The sequence below is a fragment of the Schistocerca nitens genome, chromosome 3 (assembly GCF_023898315.1).
Source record: "Schistocerca nitens isolate TAMUIC-IGC-003100 chromosome 3, iqSchNite1.1, whole genome shotgun sequence".
In the NCBI taxonomy this organism is placed as follows: Eukaryota; Metazoa; Arthropoda; class Insecta; order Orthoptera; family Acrididae; genus Schistocerca; species Schistocerca nitens.
Genome location: NC_064616.1, coordinates 576,263,416 through 576,279,743, shown reverse-complemented (window position 1 = coordinate 576,279,743; position 16,328 = coordinate 576,263,416). Strand labels below are relative to the sequence as shown.

Below are 16,328 nucleotides of genomic sequence, written 5' to 3'. Positions count from 1 at the left end.
TTACTTATATTCCTCCAGTTCTGGAACCGAGTGAGGTAGTGGAGTGGTTAGCACACTCAACTCGCTTTCCGAAGGATGACATCTGGTCATCCAGATTTAGGTTTTCTGTGATTTCCCTAAATTGCTTAAGGCAAATTCTGGCATGGTTACTTTGAAAGGGCACAGCCAATTTCCTCCTCCATCTTCCCCTAATCTGAGCTTGTGCTCTGTCTTTAATGACCTCACTGGCAATGGCATGTTAAACATTAATCTCATCCTCCTCCTCCTCCTCCTCCTCCTCCTCCTCCAATTCTGGATACCCACCTGCTTCAACACTTAACATTCAGAGGTATTTCTGTATAAATGTCAATAGCTAATTTTTTGTTTCTTGCAGTTCTAATCATTTGTAGATTAGTAATGGACAAGACAGTGCTCCTGGCAGTTCACTTCCATTGCTGACAATAAGGAAAAACCTTATTCATAATGAATTTTCATTCTGCAGCAGAGTGTGCACTAACTTGAAATATCCTGATGAATTAAAACTGTGTATTAAGCTGGGATTCAAATGTGGGACCCTCGCCTTTTGTGGGCAACTCCTATCCAAATAAAGATGCCAGGCTCAAGTCCTGGTCTGGCACACAGTTTTAATCTGTCAAGAAGTTTTAAATCTTATTCAGTAGTTTAAATCTATTATGTTCTATATTTCTGCCAAAAGCAGTATTATCATAGGCTGCTAAACATATTTCTATTTTTTTCTACTGCCCTGTTTTGTGATTTGAGCATCTGAGCTATGAAGGGCTCCATTTTAAATTTAATTCATGGACTCTTCTCTTTATAAAATCACAAGTCAAACTTTAATGTATAGCTTGTTTTGTCATTATTTCTCACCCCTGCTATTTCTCTTGTCATAAATAGTAAGTCAGTAATCTGGTCAACAGATCACTTAACTTTTTGGTTCATTCTTCTCAGTTTTCTGTAGGACATTCAGCTGCTTGTTTCCATTATACAGTCAGTTCTGAGGCATTGTATTTCATGGCTATGGAAATTTTGTAAATGGAAAAAAATGGAGACGTGTAGGACGATGGATTTCTGTGAAGTTCTGAGTCAAATTGGGAAAAAAAATTGCACAGAAAATGTCAATGGGTGCAGTAAGCATAGGAAAGCATGGGTAGTGTTGTGAGTGATGTTTATGCTTCAGATTGCACAGCAAATCCATTGAAAATGTTTTTCATGTCTGTGACATTCTGAATTCTATTCAAGTACACTGTCCAGTCATATTACTGTGACCACCTGTTAGAAGCCTGAGTAACCACCTTTTGCAACACAGATCACTGTGAGAAGATTGGGAAGAGAGTCAGTGAGGTTCTGGGAGATACCAACAGGGATGTGGAGCCATGTCATTTTCAGTGCTGTGGCCAGCTGCGCTAAGTTTCTCAGTTGAGGACCCATTGTGCGAACAGCCTGATTGAGGTGGTCCCACAGATTCTCAATTGGGTTTAAATCTGGGAATCTGGTGGCCTGGAGAGTACAGTAAACTCACACATACATTGCATGGTTCTGCTGGCAGATGCCATTGTGCCGAGGAAAAACAAACTACGTTTAGGGGTGGACATGGTCCTTGAGGATAGGCACATACTTGTGTTGATCCATCGTGCCTTCCTGAATGATGAGATCACCCAGAGAATGCCACAAAGACATTCCCAGACCATAGCGCTCCCTCCTTCGACCGGATCTCATCCGGTAATTGTTGCAGGGTGTTTGCTTTTGAAAGTTTCATGTTGTAGATGCATGAAACATGATTCATATGAAAAGGCCATCTGCCGCCACTCAGTGGACATGCTGTTACAATATTGTCATGGAAATTCCAGCCTTTGTTGCCAATGAACAGCAGTCAGCATGGTTGCATATACTGGGTGCATGCTGTGGAGGCCCATCCACAGCAACGTTCGCTGAACAGTTGTTGAAGAGACACTGTTGGTAGCCCCTTGGTTCATCTGGCTGTTCAGTTGTTCAAGGTTGCACATGTATTCACTCATACACATATCCACAGCCGTCATTCACTCCTGTAATCTACAGCCCATGGTGCACCACAGATGTGTTGGTGCCAGGTTTGGATAGTGCCATTTTGCAATGCATGGTATACCTTAACCATGACAGCATGTGAGGAGTTTACAAACTTAACTGTTTCAGAAATGCTTCCACTCTTGGTCCAAAAGCCAATGATTGTGCCCTTTTGGATGTCATATAAATTGCTCCATTTCCACATTACGACAATGACTGCACTATTTTCCATGTCATCCAACAAGCGTGATATACCCTCCACTGCTAGTGTTTCCACCTGTAGTGTGTGAGTGGTTATTACATATTGACATTGAACATAGGCAGTGCTCACATTAATGTCACTGGACCATTTATCTTGGATGTTGTTAAATGTGTGCACATTAGGAAGCTAAACCAGCAGTAGCTCGGTACAGATTAGGGTATATGAACCTGTGACGTCCAAACAGAAGACTGGTCTGCTCTGTCAATCTTCTGTTGCCCTAAGCTTGCATGTGTTTTGATGACCATTACTAAGTCAGTGGAAAATTGTTCATTTCACAGTAAAGGGATCTTGACTTAATGTTCTACATTGTGAATGCAGGAGGTATTGCTCAAGAAAAATCGCATTTTATATTAGTAAAGGATTACAATGCATTACTGCAAGGAAAACACCAGATTAAGCTCTGGCAACAAAAAGACACTTTGAGGCTATAAAAAGATGCTGCATTGGCTGCATAGTGGAAACTATAGAGAAGAGCCAAGCACTTATTTTGTATTACTGTTATCTGCCAATGACAACAAGCTACTCCCATGAGCAGCAGCCTGACCATCACAGCACTGGAAAGATTTTACTGGTAAGGTGGCTCCATTTTGCAGAGGAACGTAGTGCGTTTCACATATGTAAGTAGGAACTGAGATCTTTAGTACATAATACACACCTGCAGTAAGGACTCATTTTTACAGGAAGGAGGACTAGAGTGCATAGGCACTCAGGCCCGGATCTATGATAGTTCTGATCTGGGGCTAAAACTTGATAGTGATCCCTTCCCCCCTCCCTCCCTTGAGCATTTGAGGTAGGATGATAGGTCGTCAAAAATTAAAAAATTGATTTTTCAAAAATATGTTCATTTTGTAGTGCACAACTTTCTGAAGAGTTTGATATCTAATACATGTTATTTGGTTTTAAGTGTGCCAGAGTGCAGTGCCACGCCTCTTCACACAGCATTCTTCTATCGCACATCACTGTATTTCACTCTGTGGAATTCAAGTGTGTATATTTTGTAATGGAAGCCATCAAACTCATAATCAGGACAGTGAAAATTAAAATGTCCTGTGGTACCTCTCCTGCTCCCAGTTGGCCAGTTTGACATCGTACCGTTCTTAAAAGAAACTTACAAATAATACTGGGTGGATTATTTGTGACTGGGAGCACCTCAGAAAATTTTCACCCTTTATTGCCTATTAGCTAATAACTTTCTCTTTTGTGTGACATAAAATTAAAATTAGGAAACATAAAAGCAATAAAGCTGAGACAAGCAAGACAGTACAAGTTTCTTCAATCCTTAGGTCCCAGCATTTTTTTCTCTCTTATCTTGCTACAGCTTTACATGGTGCACTTTTCTTTCAGTGAAAGAATCTATTACCTCATCAAAGTTCATCAAATGTTTTGCTACATGAAAAATCAAAATGTCATTGTTTAATACTAGAAAAACTGTTAATATGAATAGTACCCAAGACTGGTGTGGTTTCTGAATTTGATGACGTTTACTTTGTCACTATCTGCTACATAAAACAAAATAGGCCTTGCTAATATTGCAGCAGTTGTAACACATGCCAAATAAGTGAGACTGTTCTGTCACAAATGGTCATTTTTATCTACCTTATTTACATAAATAATGTGACAGAATATAATGATTGAAATACCAATATCAAATGCCTATTGAGCCTACTACAAGCAAAAAGTTTTATGTTCGAAATAGTTTCACATTTCAATCATATGCTCCAGTTTCTCAAGCATGAGATTGAAAAGTAGTAGTAGTAGTAGTAGTAGTAGTAGTAGTAGTTGTTGTTGTTGTTGTTGTTGTTGTACAAAATTTTTGTATAACTTTGGAATTGTCATATTCTTCCATGTAATTTGTGTGAGGTTCTTGTTTCTTCTTCTTCCTCGATCTAGCCAGCAATCTTGTCATTACTAATTCTGTAACTATTCCTGCCATTGTCAAAAACCTATTCTCTGGCTAACTTCACTAACCCTGCCAGAATCACCGGTTCAGTTATTCCGCATTTATTCTTCGGTTGGGCATTATTAAGTGTTCATACAACGCATTTTCCACACTATTCTGAGAATAGAACTTACGCAGCTGCTAACTGGGGACTGTACAACTGGCCCTTCATGGTATAGTGTTCTGGCAAAAATTTTCTGTCCCTCTCCCCCCCCCTCCCCTCCCCCTCCTCCCCCCCCCCCAGATCTGGTCTGGGCCTGCAGGCAATTACTTATGGAGTACCTACCTTTGTTAATGACAGGTATCGCTCTGCTCTGCCACCTCTTTCTGTTGACATGCAAGCAGTTACTGTCCCATGCAGATATTGAGAATGTTTGCTACATACTCTCTAAGCTTCTGGGTGTTGTTTGATGTCCTTAGGTTAGTTAGGTTTAAGTAGTTCTAAGTTCTAGGGGACTGATGACCATAGATGTTAAGTCCCATAGTTCTCAGAGCCATTTGAACCATGTTTTTCTCTAAGCTTCTTCAGAAAGTGCTACACACGCAGAGTTTCTTAATGAACTTAACATACAGCTTCTACGACTTCATCTCCTTTGTAGATATTTTTATGCATGTCATGCACTAGGGATCAACTAGCACTGGCCACAGGGGTTGAATAATAGAGAGCTTTTTACTGGCATAAAACTTATGTGTCTTGAGTTTGCAGCAGAACAAGCACTACTATCACGTTGTGATGTGCTGTAGATATTTCATTATCGTCAAATGGATGTTCAGTAAGGGTAAATGGATTATATACATCCAATTTTCTATATCCTGAGATTGAAATAGCAACAAGGAATGAATTAATCACTGGCATCCTGTTTTATGAAGTTTGAAGTGCAGACTAACTACTGAGAAGCACACAGGTGGTGAGGACTTCATCCTGTCAGGTTATTAAGGAGAACAAGGAGAGATTTTGGCAATAGTTCCTGAGTCAAATTAATTACTGAACTAAATTAACATTCGTATTGGAGGCCAGCAATAGGATTTCAGGAAGAGGCGATATTTGATCCATTAATGAGGTAATAAACAGCCTAAGAGACATTTAAGCAGCTAATTGTTTAGTTATGTGCATGTTCCATGAATCATATGGAATAAGTCAGTTTTACAGTCATAGAAGATTTATCAGTGGGGAATATGGCAATATGCTGATCATTTACATGATTTCTTAAAGATTGTTTAATGTACATACATTATTTTATACTTAACTATATATCTCTCCTGCACGTAAAAAGGAAAAGGAAAAAAGAGAACCCCTCACACACACACACACACACACACACACACACACACACACACACGAGGAGTGGTCAGGGTTTCAGTTCCACCAGCGGTAAAGTTAAGAATTACCAGTTCTCTATATTGGAAGTTCGCATTTTATCACCCGTGATACAAGGCTCTTTTCCACATACTAAAATAATCCATTATTGCTTGTTTTGGCAGCTAACTGCAAACACTGAAAACCAACTTTAGTTTCACAACATAACGAGAGAGAGAGAGAGAGAGAGAGAGAGAGAGAGAGAATTTCCTGATTCATTAAAAGAAGCTGTTTTCATTCATCTCATCAGATGTGGAATGGATCATAATTACCCAAGTAGCAAACTGTAATGATGGCTCACTGTGTGGCCAAGACCTTGAATGCATGGTCATCCGGTGCTGTATGTGAATCATAGAACTCGGGCACTTTTATTAGTTATTTTAAGCGATGATGCAAGTGGTCCAACATGACTCTGCAGGGAGTGACAATACAAAAAGCTTTGCAGAGCAGGTATAATGTAATGGATGTTTACTTTCATCTTGAGAACAACTAAAATTGTGTTATGGACCCATAATATCCTCTGACAACTGCATATATGTACTGGCCACCACTTGTGCATACCTAATCCTTCCTCACCCAACATTTTAGTAAATATTGAGTCAGTGGTGAGTTGTCAGGTCATTATCAACAAGAGAATAATGTCCATCACCCACACACTTATTTGCATGTTCCATGAATCATAACTGAAATCTCTCACTATGATGTGAGACCACAGTGAGTTTCTTAACTATTACATGGTTTAACATCATAGAATGATTTACAATTATCTATGTTTAATCTCTCTCTCTCTCTCTCTCTCTCTCTCTCTCTCTTTCTCTTTCTCTCCCTCTCACCCCACCCCCCTCCACCTCCCAATCCCCTCCCCTTCTCCCTTTCTCCCTCTCACCCCTTTTCCTACATATGTATATTACATATTCCTTACATCGGGGTGCGGATGGTGAAAGACTTGTATGGCTGAATACCTCACACTCTTCTGTGCCCCTTTGGGGCTGAGTGATAGTGTAAAACATTTCTCCATCTACTATTATGTTTATGGATGTTACTATTGTTTTTAAATTGTAATTTTTAATCTTCATTAGGGAGTAAGTGTACTATGAGGCTGTTGCCAGTGTGCCTCACTGCTTAAAGAGCTTTCAACAAGTGGTTTTAGAGTGAACACCTCATAGTATTCTTATTACACATATCTGTGCAACAAACTGTATTTACTCAGTGCCAAATTTTCACACAATGTGATGCCATAAGTCACTTTTGAATGAAAACAGGAAAAGAAAGTGAAGTTTTTGACATTTTCAGCTCCAAAATGTGCAATTATCCATAATGGAAAAGCGACAGAGCTTAGATATTTCAGAATATCTATAACAGGTGACTTCCAGTTCAGGTTCTTATCAGTAGAAACAACTAAGAATTTAGAATATTATGTTTCATTTACTGATTTAGTGTCATGCATTATTTCAAATGGTGTAGTCAGGCCTTGTACAGTACAGAAGGAATTTATTTTGATTTATTGAAGTTCAGTAACAGTGCACTTGCAGATAGACAGTAACTATTTTAAAAAAAATTATTTTCTTTAATAACAAAGTCTTCACATTTGGTAATTGATTCCCCAGTTTCTCTTTTAACTATTGCACATATGTATTTAGTTTATAGTCTGAATTATTAATTTCAGACATTATTATTATTTTTGCTTTTTAATTACTTTCCTTAAGACAGTATTTCTTGTAATATGAAACCCGCTTTACTTGTCTGTTTGTCTTTTCCAGTTCATATACAATATAATTTCATTTTCCTTGCACATACTATTTTGATTTCTAGTGAAGCACCTGTTGAAGATGATAAAGATCCATCTGTAAATAAATTAAATTGATAATTGATATCAGTTATGTAACAATTGTGAGCACATTAAGAATCAATGCATAAAGAACATCAATATAAACGAGATAAAATATTCTCAGAATCATTTTAATGTGGAACTGTTGTTCAGTTATGTTGCATCTACAAAATTTTGTGTAATTTCAACTGCTTTACTCACTGCACAAAATTATTCTTTGTTACCTTATTTTCTTAGGAACAATATTTTTGGATGATGTAATTGGGGAAGAAAAAGACTAATAATTCTGCATTGGCTTTGAGTCAATTTACAATTGGTAAAGGGCTCTAAGATGTTGAATGGAATGTGCCATAAAAAAAGAGAAGGGATGTTGTCACAGTCAGTCAAATTTTGGCAAAAGAAAATTCAGTTGATACACACAAATGGTAAAAAAAATTCCAGCACTTTAGTTCTTTATTCACATTCAACTTCAAACAAACAGCTGATAATTGTAGAACTGCAATAAAGCTATTGGACATTTATTCTTAAATAGTTAAGTGCCATAGACATTGATGCCAATTAGCACACTGAAATTAGTTTGATACACATTGGGACAAAAATTCATTACTCACTATTATCATTCTCTCACTGATTGCCATCACAGTCTGTGACACATTTTTGAAGTTGCGAGAGTGACATAATAACAGTAGACAAAACTTATAGTTCGTAGTCCTCTTTGTGTAAATACCTCGGTCACTTTTGTCCATGGTCCAATAAAAACTCGTCCACCTCATCACTTTTTTATTGGATTATTAGGTACCCATCAGTCATAGAAGTATACAAATATTGCATAGAAGTATACAAATATCATTTTTGTTTGCAGTATTCTTACAGTTCAGATATAGTGTTTCAGTTAATTTCTTAATGGTAATGCACACAACAAAAATAGAAGATAAAATATTGCACTAATAATAATTACCAGTACTGAGTGGGTTGAAAAGACACAACTTTATGTATCAGTTTTATTTTATTTCACTTTTTATATTTTTTATTGCCTGTAAATACTTTTTTCTATGCTACTTGTTGATACCTCTCAGATTAAGACAAAACTGCAAGTTTCTGTCTCATAATATTCGTTAAACTCCTTGCAGATTCTACAAAAGGGGCATTGTGGGCCATGGAGAGGTATGGTGTAAAAGTCTGTAAAGTACACATTCCCAGAAAGTCATATAACATATTACTTCCTCCCATATACATCTTGCAAAATGAAAATTATGGGAAAAATCAGGAAATTCGAGCTTTAATGGATGCCAACTTGTACCTTTCTAATGTGGCACAATAGTGAGGATGAATTATATGAATTTGTAAACCATCTAAATTACATCCATGGAAATATTCAATTTAAAATGGAAATTGAAATTGAGGGCAGCTGCAAAGATAATGACAGCTTGGGACACGCAGTTTATCCTAAGTCAACTCATATGAACCTGTATTCATATCCAAATAGCTGCCACTATCCTTCCCAGATGATGGGTGTTCTTAGAAATTTGGTTCGTATAGCACTTCACATTGCTGATGAGGGCAGTCTGACAGATACGTTTTTAAAATTATAAAGAGTTTTTGTAGCAAATTGGTATTCTATGCAACAGAAAAGAAAGGAGATTAGGTCTTCTAAGGTGAACTTCAGGAATGAGGAAAATGAAGTAGAGAATTTTGAGTCTGTGGCTTCCTGTAATGCTTGGGAAGTTTGTTGTCAATAATAAGTTAGACACAACTGAGCATGAAATTAAAGTTATCTTTTTCCCTTTGTCAAAGACAGTAGCACTTTTGGGTCCCTATCAAGGATGGCTCTATGCTCCACAAGGCTGGGATTACTTCATCAATTTGGGACTCTGTGGCAAAAGTATCAGAAATCTGCTTTTGAATTCATGGAACCCTTTTGTTAATCTCTCAAACATGTCCATATAATAGCCATTGTTGACATTTTGCCATTAGGGTATGAATTCTTTGTAAACTTCATCCTTGGTTGTTTTTGTTGTGGCCTTCAGTCCAAAGACTGGTTTGATGCAGCTTCCCATGCTACTCTATCCTGTGCCAGTATCTTCATCTTTGAATAACTATCACAACCAGTATCCTCCTGAATCTGCTTTCTGTATTTATCTTTTGGTCTCCCTCTATGATTTTTACCCCCCACACTTCCCTCCAGTATTAAATTGGTGATCCTGAATGTGTCTTATCAACTGATCCCTTCTTCTAGACAGGTTGTGCTGCAGATTTATTTTCTTCTGAATTCTGTTCAGTACCTCCTCATGAGTTATGTGATCTACCCATCTAATCTTCAGCATTCTTCTGTAGCACCACATTTCTCTTCTTGTCTAAATCGTTAATCATCCGTGTTTCACCTCCATTCATGGCTACTCTTCATACAAATACTTCCAGAAAAAGCTTTCTAACACTTAACTCTATATTCGATCTCAACAAATTTCTCTTCTTCAGAAACACTTTTCTTGTCATTGCCAGTCTACGTTTTATATTCTCCCTACTTTGACCATCTCTCTTTTTTTTTTTTTTTTTTTTTTTTTGACTGCCCAAATAGCAAAACTCATCCACTACTTTAAGTGGCTCATTTCGTAATCTAATTCCCTCAGCCTCACTTGATTTAATTTGATGACATTCCATTATTCTTGTTTTTCTTTTGTTGGTATTCATCTTATATCCTCCTTTCAAGACACCATCCATTCCATTCAACTGCTCCTCCAAGTCCTTTACTGTCTCTAACAGAATTACATCATCATCAGCAAACCCGGAAGTTTTTATTTCTTCTCCCTGGGCTTTAATTTCTTCTCCAGGTTCTTCTGTGATTTCCTTTATTGTTTGCTTAGTGTACAGATTGAATAACATTGGGGATAGGCTACAACTGTGTTTCACTCCCTTCTCAATCATTGCTTCCTTTTCACACCCTTTGACTGTTATATGTGCCATCTGGTTTCTGTACACGTTGTCAATATCCTTTAATGCCCTGTATTTTGTCCCTGCTACCTTCAGAATTTCAAAGAGAGTATTCCAGCCAGTACTGTCAAAAGCTTTCTATAAGTCTGCAGATGCTATTAACATATGTTTCCGTTTACTTAACATATCTTCTAAGATAAGCTGTAGGGTCAATATTGCGTCACATGTGCCCACATTTCTCTAGAATCGAAACTGATTTTCCCTGAGGTTGGCTTCTTCCACTTTTTCCATTCTTCTGTAAAGAATTCGTGTTAGTATTTTGCAATCATGACTTATAAACCAAAAGTTGGTTAATATTCACATCTGTCAGCACTGGCTTTGTTTGCAATTGGAATTACTACACTCTTCTCAAAATGTGTCTCGTATATCTTGCCTGCCAGATGGAAGAGTTTTGTCATGGCTCGCTCTCCCAAGGCTATCAATTGGTCTGACATTTGCTATCAGTTGGTCTGACAAAATGCCGTCTGTTCCTGGGACCTCGTTCCAACTTGGGTCTTTCAGTGCTCTGTCAAATTCTTCTCACAGTATCATGCCTCCCATCTCATATTCATTTACATCCTCTTCCATTTTTATAATATTGCCTACAAGTTCATCTCCATTGTATAAACCTCTATATACTCCTTCCACCTTTCAGCTTTCCCTTCTTTGCTTAGCATAAGTTTTCTAACTGAACTCTTGATGTTCATCAGCTGCTTCTCTTTTCTCCAAAGGCCTCTTCAATTTTGCTGTAAGCAATATGTATTTTCTGCTGGTGATATATGCTTCCAAATCCTTACATTTGTCCTCTAGCGATGCCTATTTATCATCCTTGGTATCAGTTGGAATAATCAGCATGGTTTTCACTTTTGCCGTGTTTCTTGGTATCAATATGGATAATTAGCATGGTTTTCATTTCAGCTTGCTCATTATTGCCTTCTTGAGGTGAGGGTCCCTAGGGCATGCCATTCAGAACTTTAATGATTCTTCTCAGGATTGTACTCAAACACATGTGTTTAGTTGCCGGTATGAAACGGTAATAATAATAATAATAATAATAATAATATGTTGAATTTTCGTAAGTTTCAAAAGTCCATTTGCAGTCACCACTGGATTGTTGTTGTAGTAGTCAGAGCGCAGCAGGGCACACATTATCTTCACATTCAGATTATCACTAATAATGTCGTGCACTGTGATTTTTGGAAGATTGATTATCGCTGCTATCATCTACATCCTCATTTGATGATCGGCAGTCAAAAGATCATGACCACGTGTCACATTTTCATCACATTTACTGGTTGATAGCCATCCAATGTAGGGTTGATCATCCATTTTATCACAGCCCTACATAAATGACTTCAATCATTTCAAAAAGTGAGAACATGGCAAAATGCATATTGTGTATGGCAGAGTTGTGAAAAAAAAATTATAGATACCAAAGGGGACTACTCAAAAGAATTTTAAAATGTTTGTAGCAATATTTTGAATACATTATTTTTTAAGATATAATTGCATTAGTTTCTGGACACATCTTGTAGATCACATTTTAACAGAATGTATTTTGCATTGTGACAAGAGGGCAGTAACCAATTTCCCAGCATGTCCACACCCAATTTTTATGATCGTGAGATGATATGGTATGAGTTTCAGATTTTTTTTCTGTGTATAACCTTCTACCAGAGTTGTTAGGCAGATAATTTTAATATTTGTACAGGGTGAGTAGCTCATTCTTTTCTCCCCACTTCCCCCTCCTTCCAACAGTGATTAACCAGCCATGGTACCTGTTTAGCTACTTTAATGAGTGTACTGACTTTTAATTGTATTTCATGCAATGACTGTAGAGTGAGACCTATTTGTTGAGTGCTTATGGGTGCACATGTAAATTTATAGCTGATTGCATTAGTAAATGTGGCGAGAATAGGCAAGTGGCTCAGACTTAGTATGCAGTTTTAATTATTGTGTGAGGGCCTGGAGTGTATGGCCTCTACAGTGGCAGAGTTGAGTTGAGGCAGTGGGTTGACATCAGGATGCTGACTGGTGCTGGCTCAAGAAGACAGAATTAATAGTTGGACATTTTATCAGGAAACAAGCTACAGAATTCGTAGTGTCATTCCATAGTAGTTACACCTCCTTGGCATATGCTGACAGCTGTGGGTTCAGCAGTTGCTGATGCAGTGGCCAGCCAGTGGTCTGCTTGATGTCGGCAGTGGAGCATGACTGCTGATGTGGGATGCTTGTGGCGGTTCATGCACCTTCTTGACATTGCTCTGCCACACCTGCAGATGCAGAAGCCTGCTGTGATTCTTGTTTCAGAAGACAGATCCCAGCAGTGGTGCCAGCCCTTGTGAGTGGAGGCATACAGTGTCAGTTTTCCTGCACAAGTATAGGCGGATGGGTGTCTGCACTACCCCAGTCACAAATGACTGTCCTCCAAGGCAGAAGTCGAGCTGTGGCTGAATGGAGCTCAAGATGGCCCACTGGCTGGAAGATGCTGAGTCCGTGGCAGTGAAGATAGGGTCAGAACATGGCTGCTTGATGTTGAAGCCCAAGACTTGTGGTGGCAGCTTGCAAAATCATATCAGCCTATCATCCGGTGTGGACCTCCCATCGTAGTAGTTGTTGCCAGATTGTGAATACTTCTACTGAAAATTATGGATATTTGTACAGGTTTGGTGCCCACTTGTTGTGCCGAGGCACCACTTCTAATCACATACGCCAAAACAAGGTGGTGGCCAGAAGGTGTGGTAACTGGTCCACCTCTGCTGCAGTCGACCTGCCATTCTACTGTATCATTAGCACTGTGAGCCCTGGTCCTCGGCCCTTGATGTGAAAACCAGCTGATAATATTGCTGCATCTGATGCAAGGGTGTTTTGGTCCACTCAATATCCACTGGTGTCTGCGGCCTTCTTGTGGCAGCTGTGACAATGCTGCTATTTCATATAGTATCACTGTAAAGTCATGGCGATGCTACAGGTACTTCCCTCGTCCACTAGGTCCAGTCCCAGCATATCAGCTGTGGGTAAATCTGCAGTACATTTTTACAATGGTGTACCATACGTTTTCTTAAGTCTAGTTAGTTCGAATTACAAGATTTGTCAACAGTGTATTAAGCCCACAACTTAAACTCACTGGCATTCATGTACACATGACCTGAAATTTCCTTGACTTCTCATTAACCAACAGGGTAATGTTACCAAACTATCTCCTTCTGTTGGATAGCCTTAGCAGTACATTTGTTTAATAGATCCCCTACACACACAGTACAAATGTTACACTAACTCATACTAATCCTCACACCACTGACAACTTCTCAGTGCTGCTGTAAACTGTTTACAACCCTTATTAATCATACACAAAATATCATTTAGAATATTGTGCCATTAATCCAGTCAGTATACTTGGTGGTGGGGACTGCAGTGTTATTCATTGAATAACCTTATTTCACAAATGCACATATTCCTACCATTAATCACAATAAATGTAGAACAGACAAATATAACACTGGAAAAATCTTTCTCCCTTAGAAATTCTTGTAACACATTGTTCATCAGTTAATCATATCCTTTGCTTGGCAGATATGGCGGGGGGGGGGGGGGGGCTATATGTCACATGGGTGGGTGGCCCTCTGCCCCTAAGGTGGATGAAGGCTGCACAAAACGGTCAGAGATACCAAGGTGCTGGATATTGTTACGCTCGTTGTCATGACCATATGATGTTGGTTACCACAGTATCTATCCTGCAGTGGCTATGAGCAGGTTCAGGGAGAGGAAGAGGTCGGGTCCCAGAGTATTATTGAGATAGATCAGGTTTTGCACTTGGAGGACCTCAAACAGTTCATCCAGCCAGTACAATGGTGGCTGTGTTACGTTCATCCTGGTGATCCCTGTAACAATGGTTGGTAGATGGGAAGGTCGGACCAACTGTGTCACAAGATCTGCTATTGATCAACAGTCTGCTGCCATGCAGATCTAACAGCATCATCTCTCTAAGTCTCCCTTGCTCGCAGCAATTTGCTTCCACTACTACAGCATTGTACATGGAGTAGATCCAATGTAGCCCCATCACTTGGAAATAGGGTTGTGTCTCCAGGATGTTATGTGTGCACACTGGCTGTCCATCTTGCCTAAGAACAACTGAATGTAGCATGTGTTCTTGCCAGATTGGATCAGTTGGTTCAGTCATATGTCCACTCATTCCCTCTGATAGTTATGGAATTCCCCCACTGACATTACCGTGTGTCTTCACCCATCTTCTGAGACTAGCATACTTCCCTGAGCCTGGTCTACATCTGCATGTACTTTCCGAGAATTCCCCAAAACATTGGGTAAGGGTGGATGGTAAAACACTTAAACTTGGTGTGGTCCCCTGCCACTACAGGAACTATACCAGCACATAGAGTCATTCTTGGACCATCAAGTCCTGTACTGTAGCAATGTTGTAATACAGAGGTAGATTGTGTTTACTTGGCTCATAGATGATGCCTAAATCCATAGGTAACTCCCTCTGAACATTTTGTAAGCCCACCAGGTACTGCTCTGGTGATGGTAGTGCTGGCTTCAACTTTCATTTATGAAATGGTGTATGGCTTCCCACAATTCTGCCACTTCCACCCTAGCATCCCATATGCTATTGGCTAGCACTTATAAAAGCCTTACAACCATTACCCTCATATCTGAGGAAACCAACTGGGTCTGTATAACCCGTATGTCCCAGTTTACTGAGTCAACTGTTGTCCTTGCATACTCCATTAGCTTCATGATCAATCCTCACAATGTGCAGATGTTATGTAGCACATCTCATTCCATGTTCGACAGTTTTGTAGTGTGCCATTCTAGTACTGCTCTATCATCATCTACCACTTCCCTTATTCTTCCTATTGTGCCATTCCATTCCTCTGATATCATTGTCGTCTGTGGTTCCAAATATGGTTTTTATTGTTCCCACTGACATTCAACCATCCTCTACTATGTTTCTGCAAAGTCCATGGTACTACTTCCACTGCTTGCTGCAATTTTGCCCCCATAATCACTCATAGGATGGGGACAATCCATGGTATTGCCTCCGTATTTCTCCGAACATCCCTTACCTCTCTGCTTCCTGTCGCAGTTTTGAAAAGGTTTCCTCTAACCTCTGCACCTCATTCTGCATTTCCCATGTTATACATCATCCTCAGAGTCCTTCAGTGACTAGTGAGTAGGCCTATAGCATCCTCATGCCTAGTGACCAGCACCGAACTTCCCTGTGCTGGTCCTGCAGTGCTGCTAACTCACCCTCACTGAAGAGATGTAGCACCACCAGGATTAGGACACTTAGGACCCCCATCCTCTGACATGCAGCAATCTGGGAAAAGGAAGCTGTAATTATTCCCCCTCCCTCTTTCAAAGGACACTATGTCTCCTCACACAGTTCCCCGTGTGAACATACAACACAAAGACCATGACATCAAGCAACAATAATTACAGCAACAAAGTGTATTCCTCCTTTAGTTTCTATTTTTGAAATTACACTGTGCAGCAATTACATGCTGTCCTCCCTACCTTTGACACAATAACACCGTAATTTATGTTACAACCTCCCAAAATAATCTCCACACTATTTGTGCTAAACAAAATTTCCTAGTAATAAACATCCTTCCTTGCTACTTCTGGGAGCTCAGCCCATACGATATCGTGTTTACACTGATCAACCAGAACATTATGACTACCTATTTAATAGCCAGTATGTCCACCTATGGCAGGGAGAACAGTGACGACACATTGTAGCATGGAAGCAGTGAGGCTTTGATAGGTTGCTGAAGTTGCCACTACATCAGCACACTCAAGTCACCTAACTGCCAGAAGTTCTGGGGAGAGGAGTGATGAGATGTGATGTCACGTTCAATCGCATCCCAGATGTGTTCGATTGGGTTCAGATCTGGCAAGTTGGAGGGCCAGCACA

General features: G+C 39.4%; 1 protein-coding gene across 1 annotated transcript in view; it reads left to right on the top strand.

The window, feature by feature from the left end:
• Nucleotides 1–16,328, top strand: part of LOC126248487 (hydroxysteroid dehydrogenase-like protein 1) — a 123,162-nt gene that overhangs the window by 23,279 nt on the left and 83,555 nt on the right. The window lies entirely within an intron of this gene.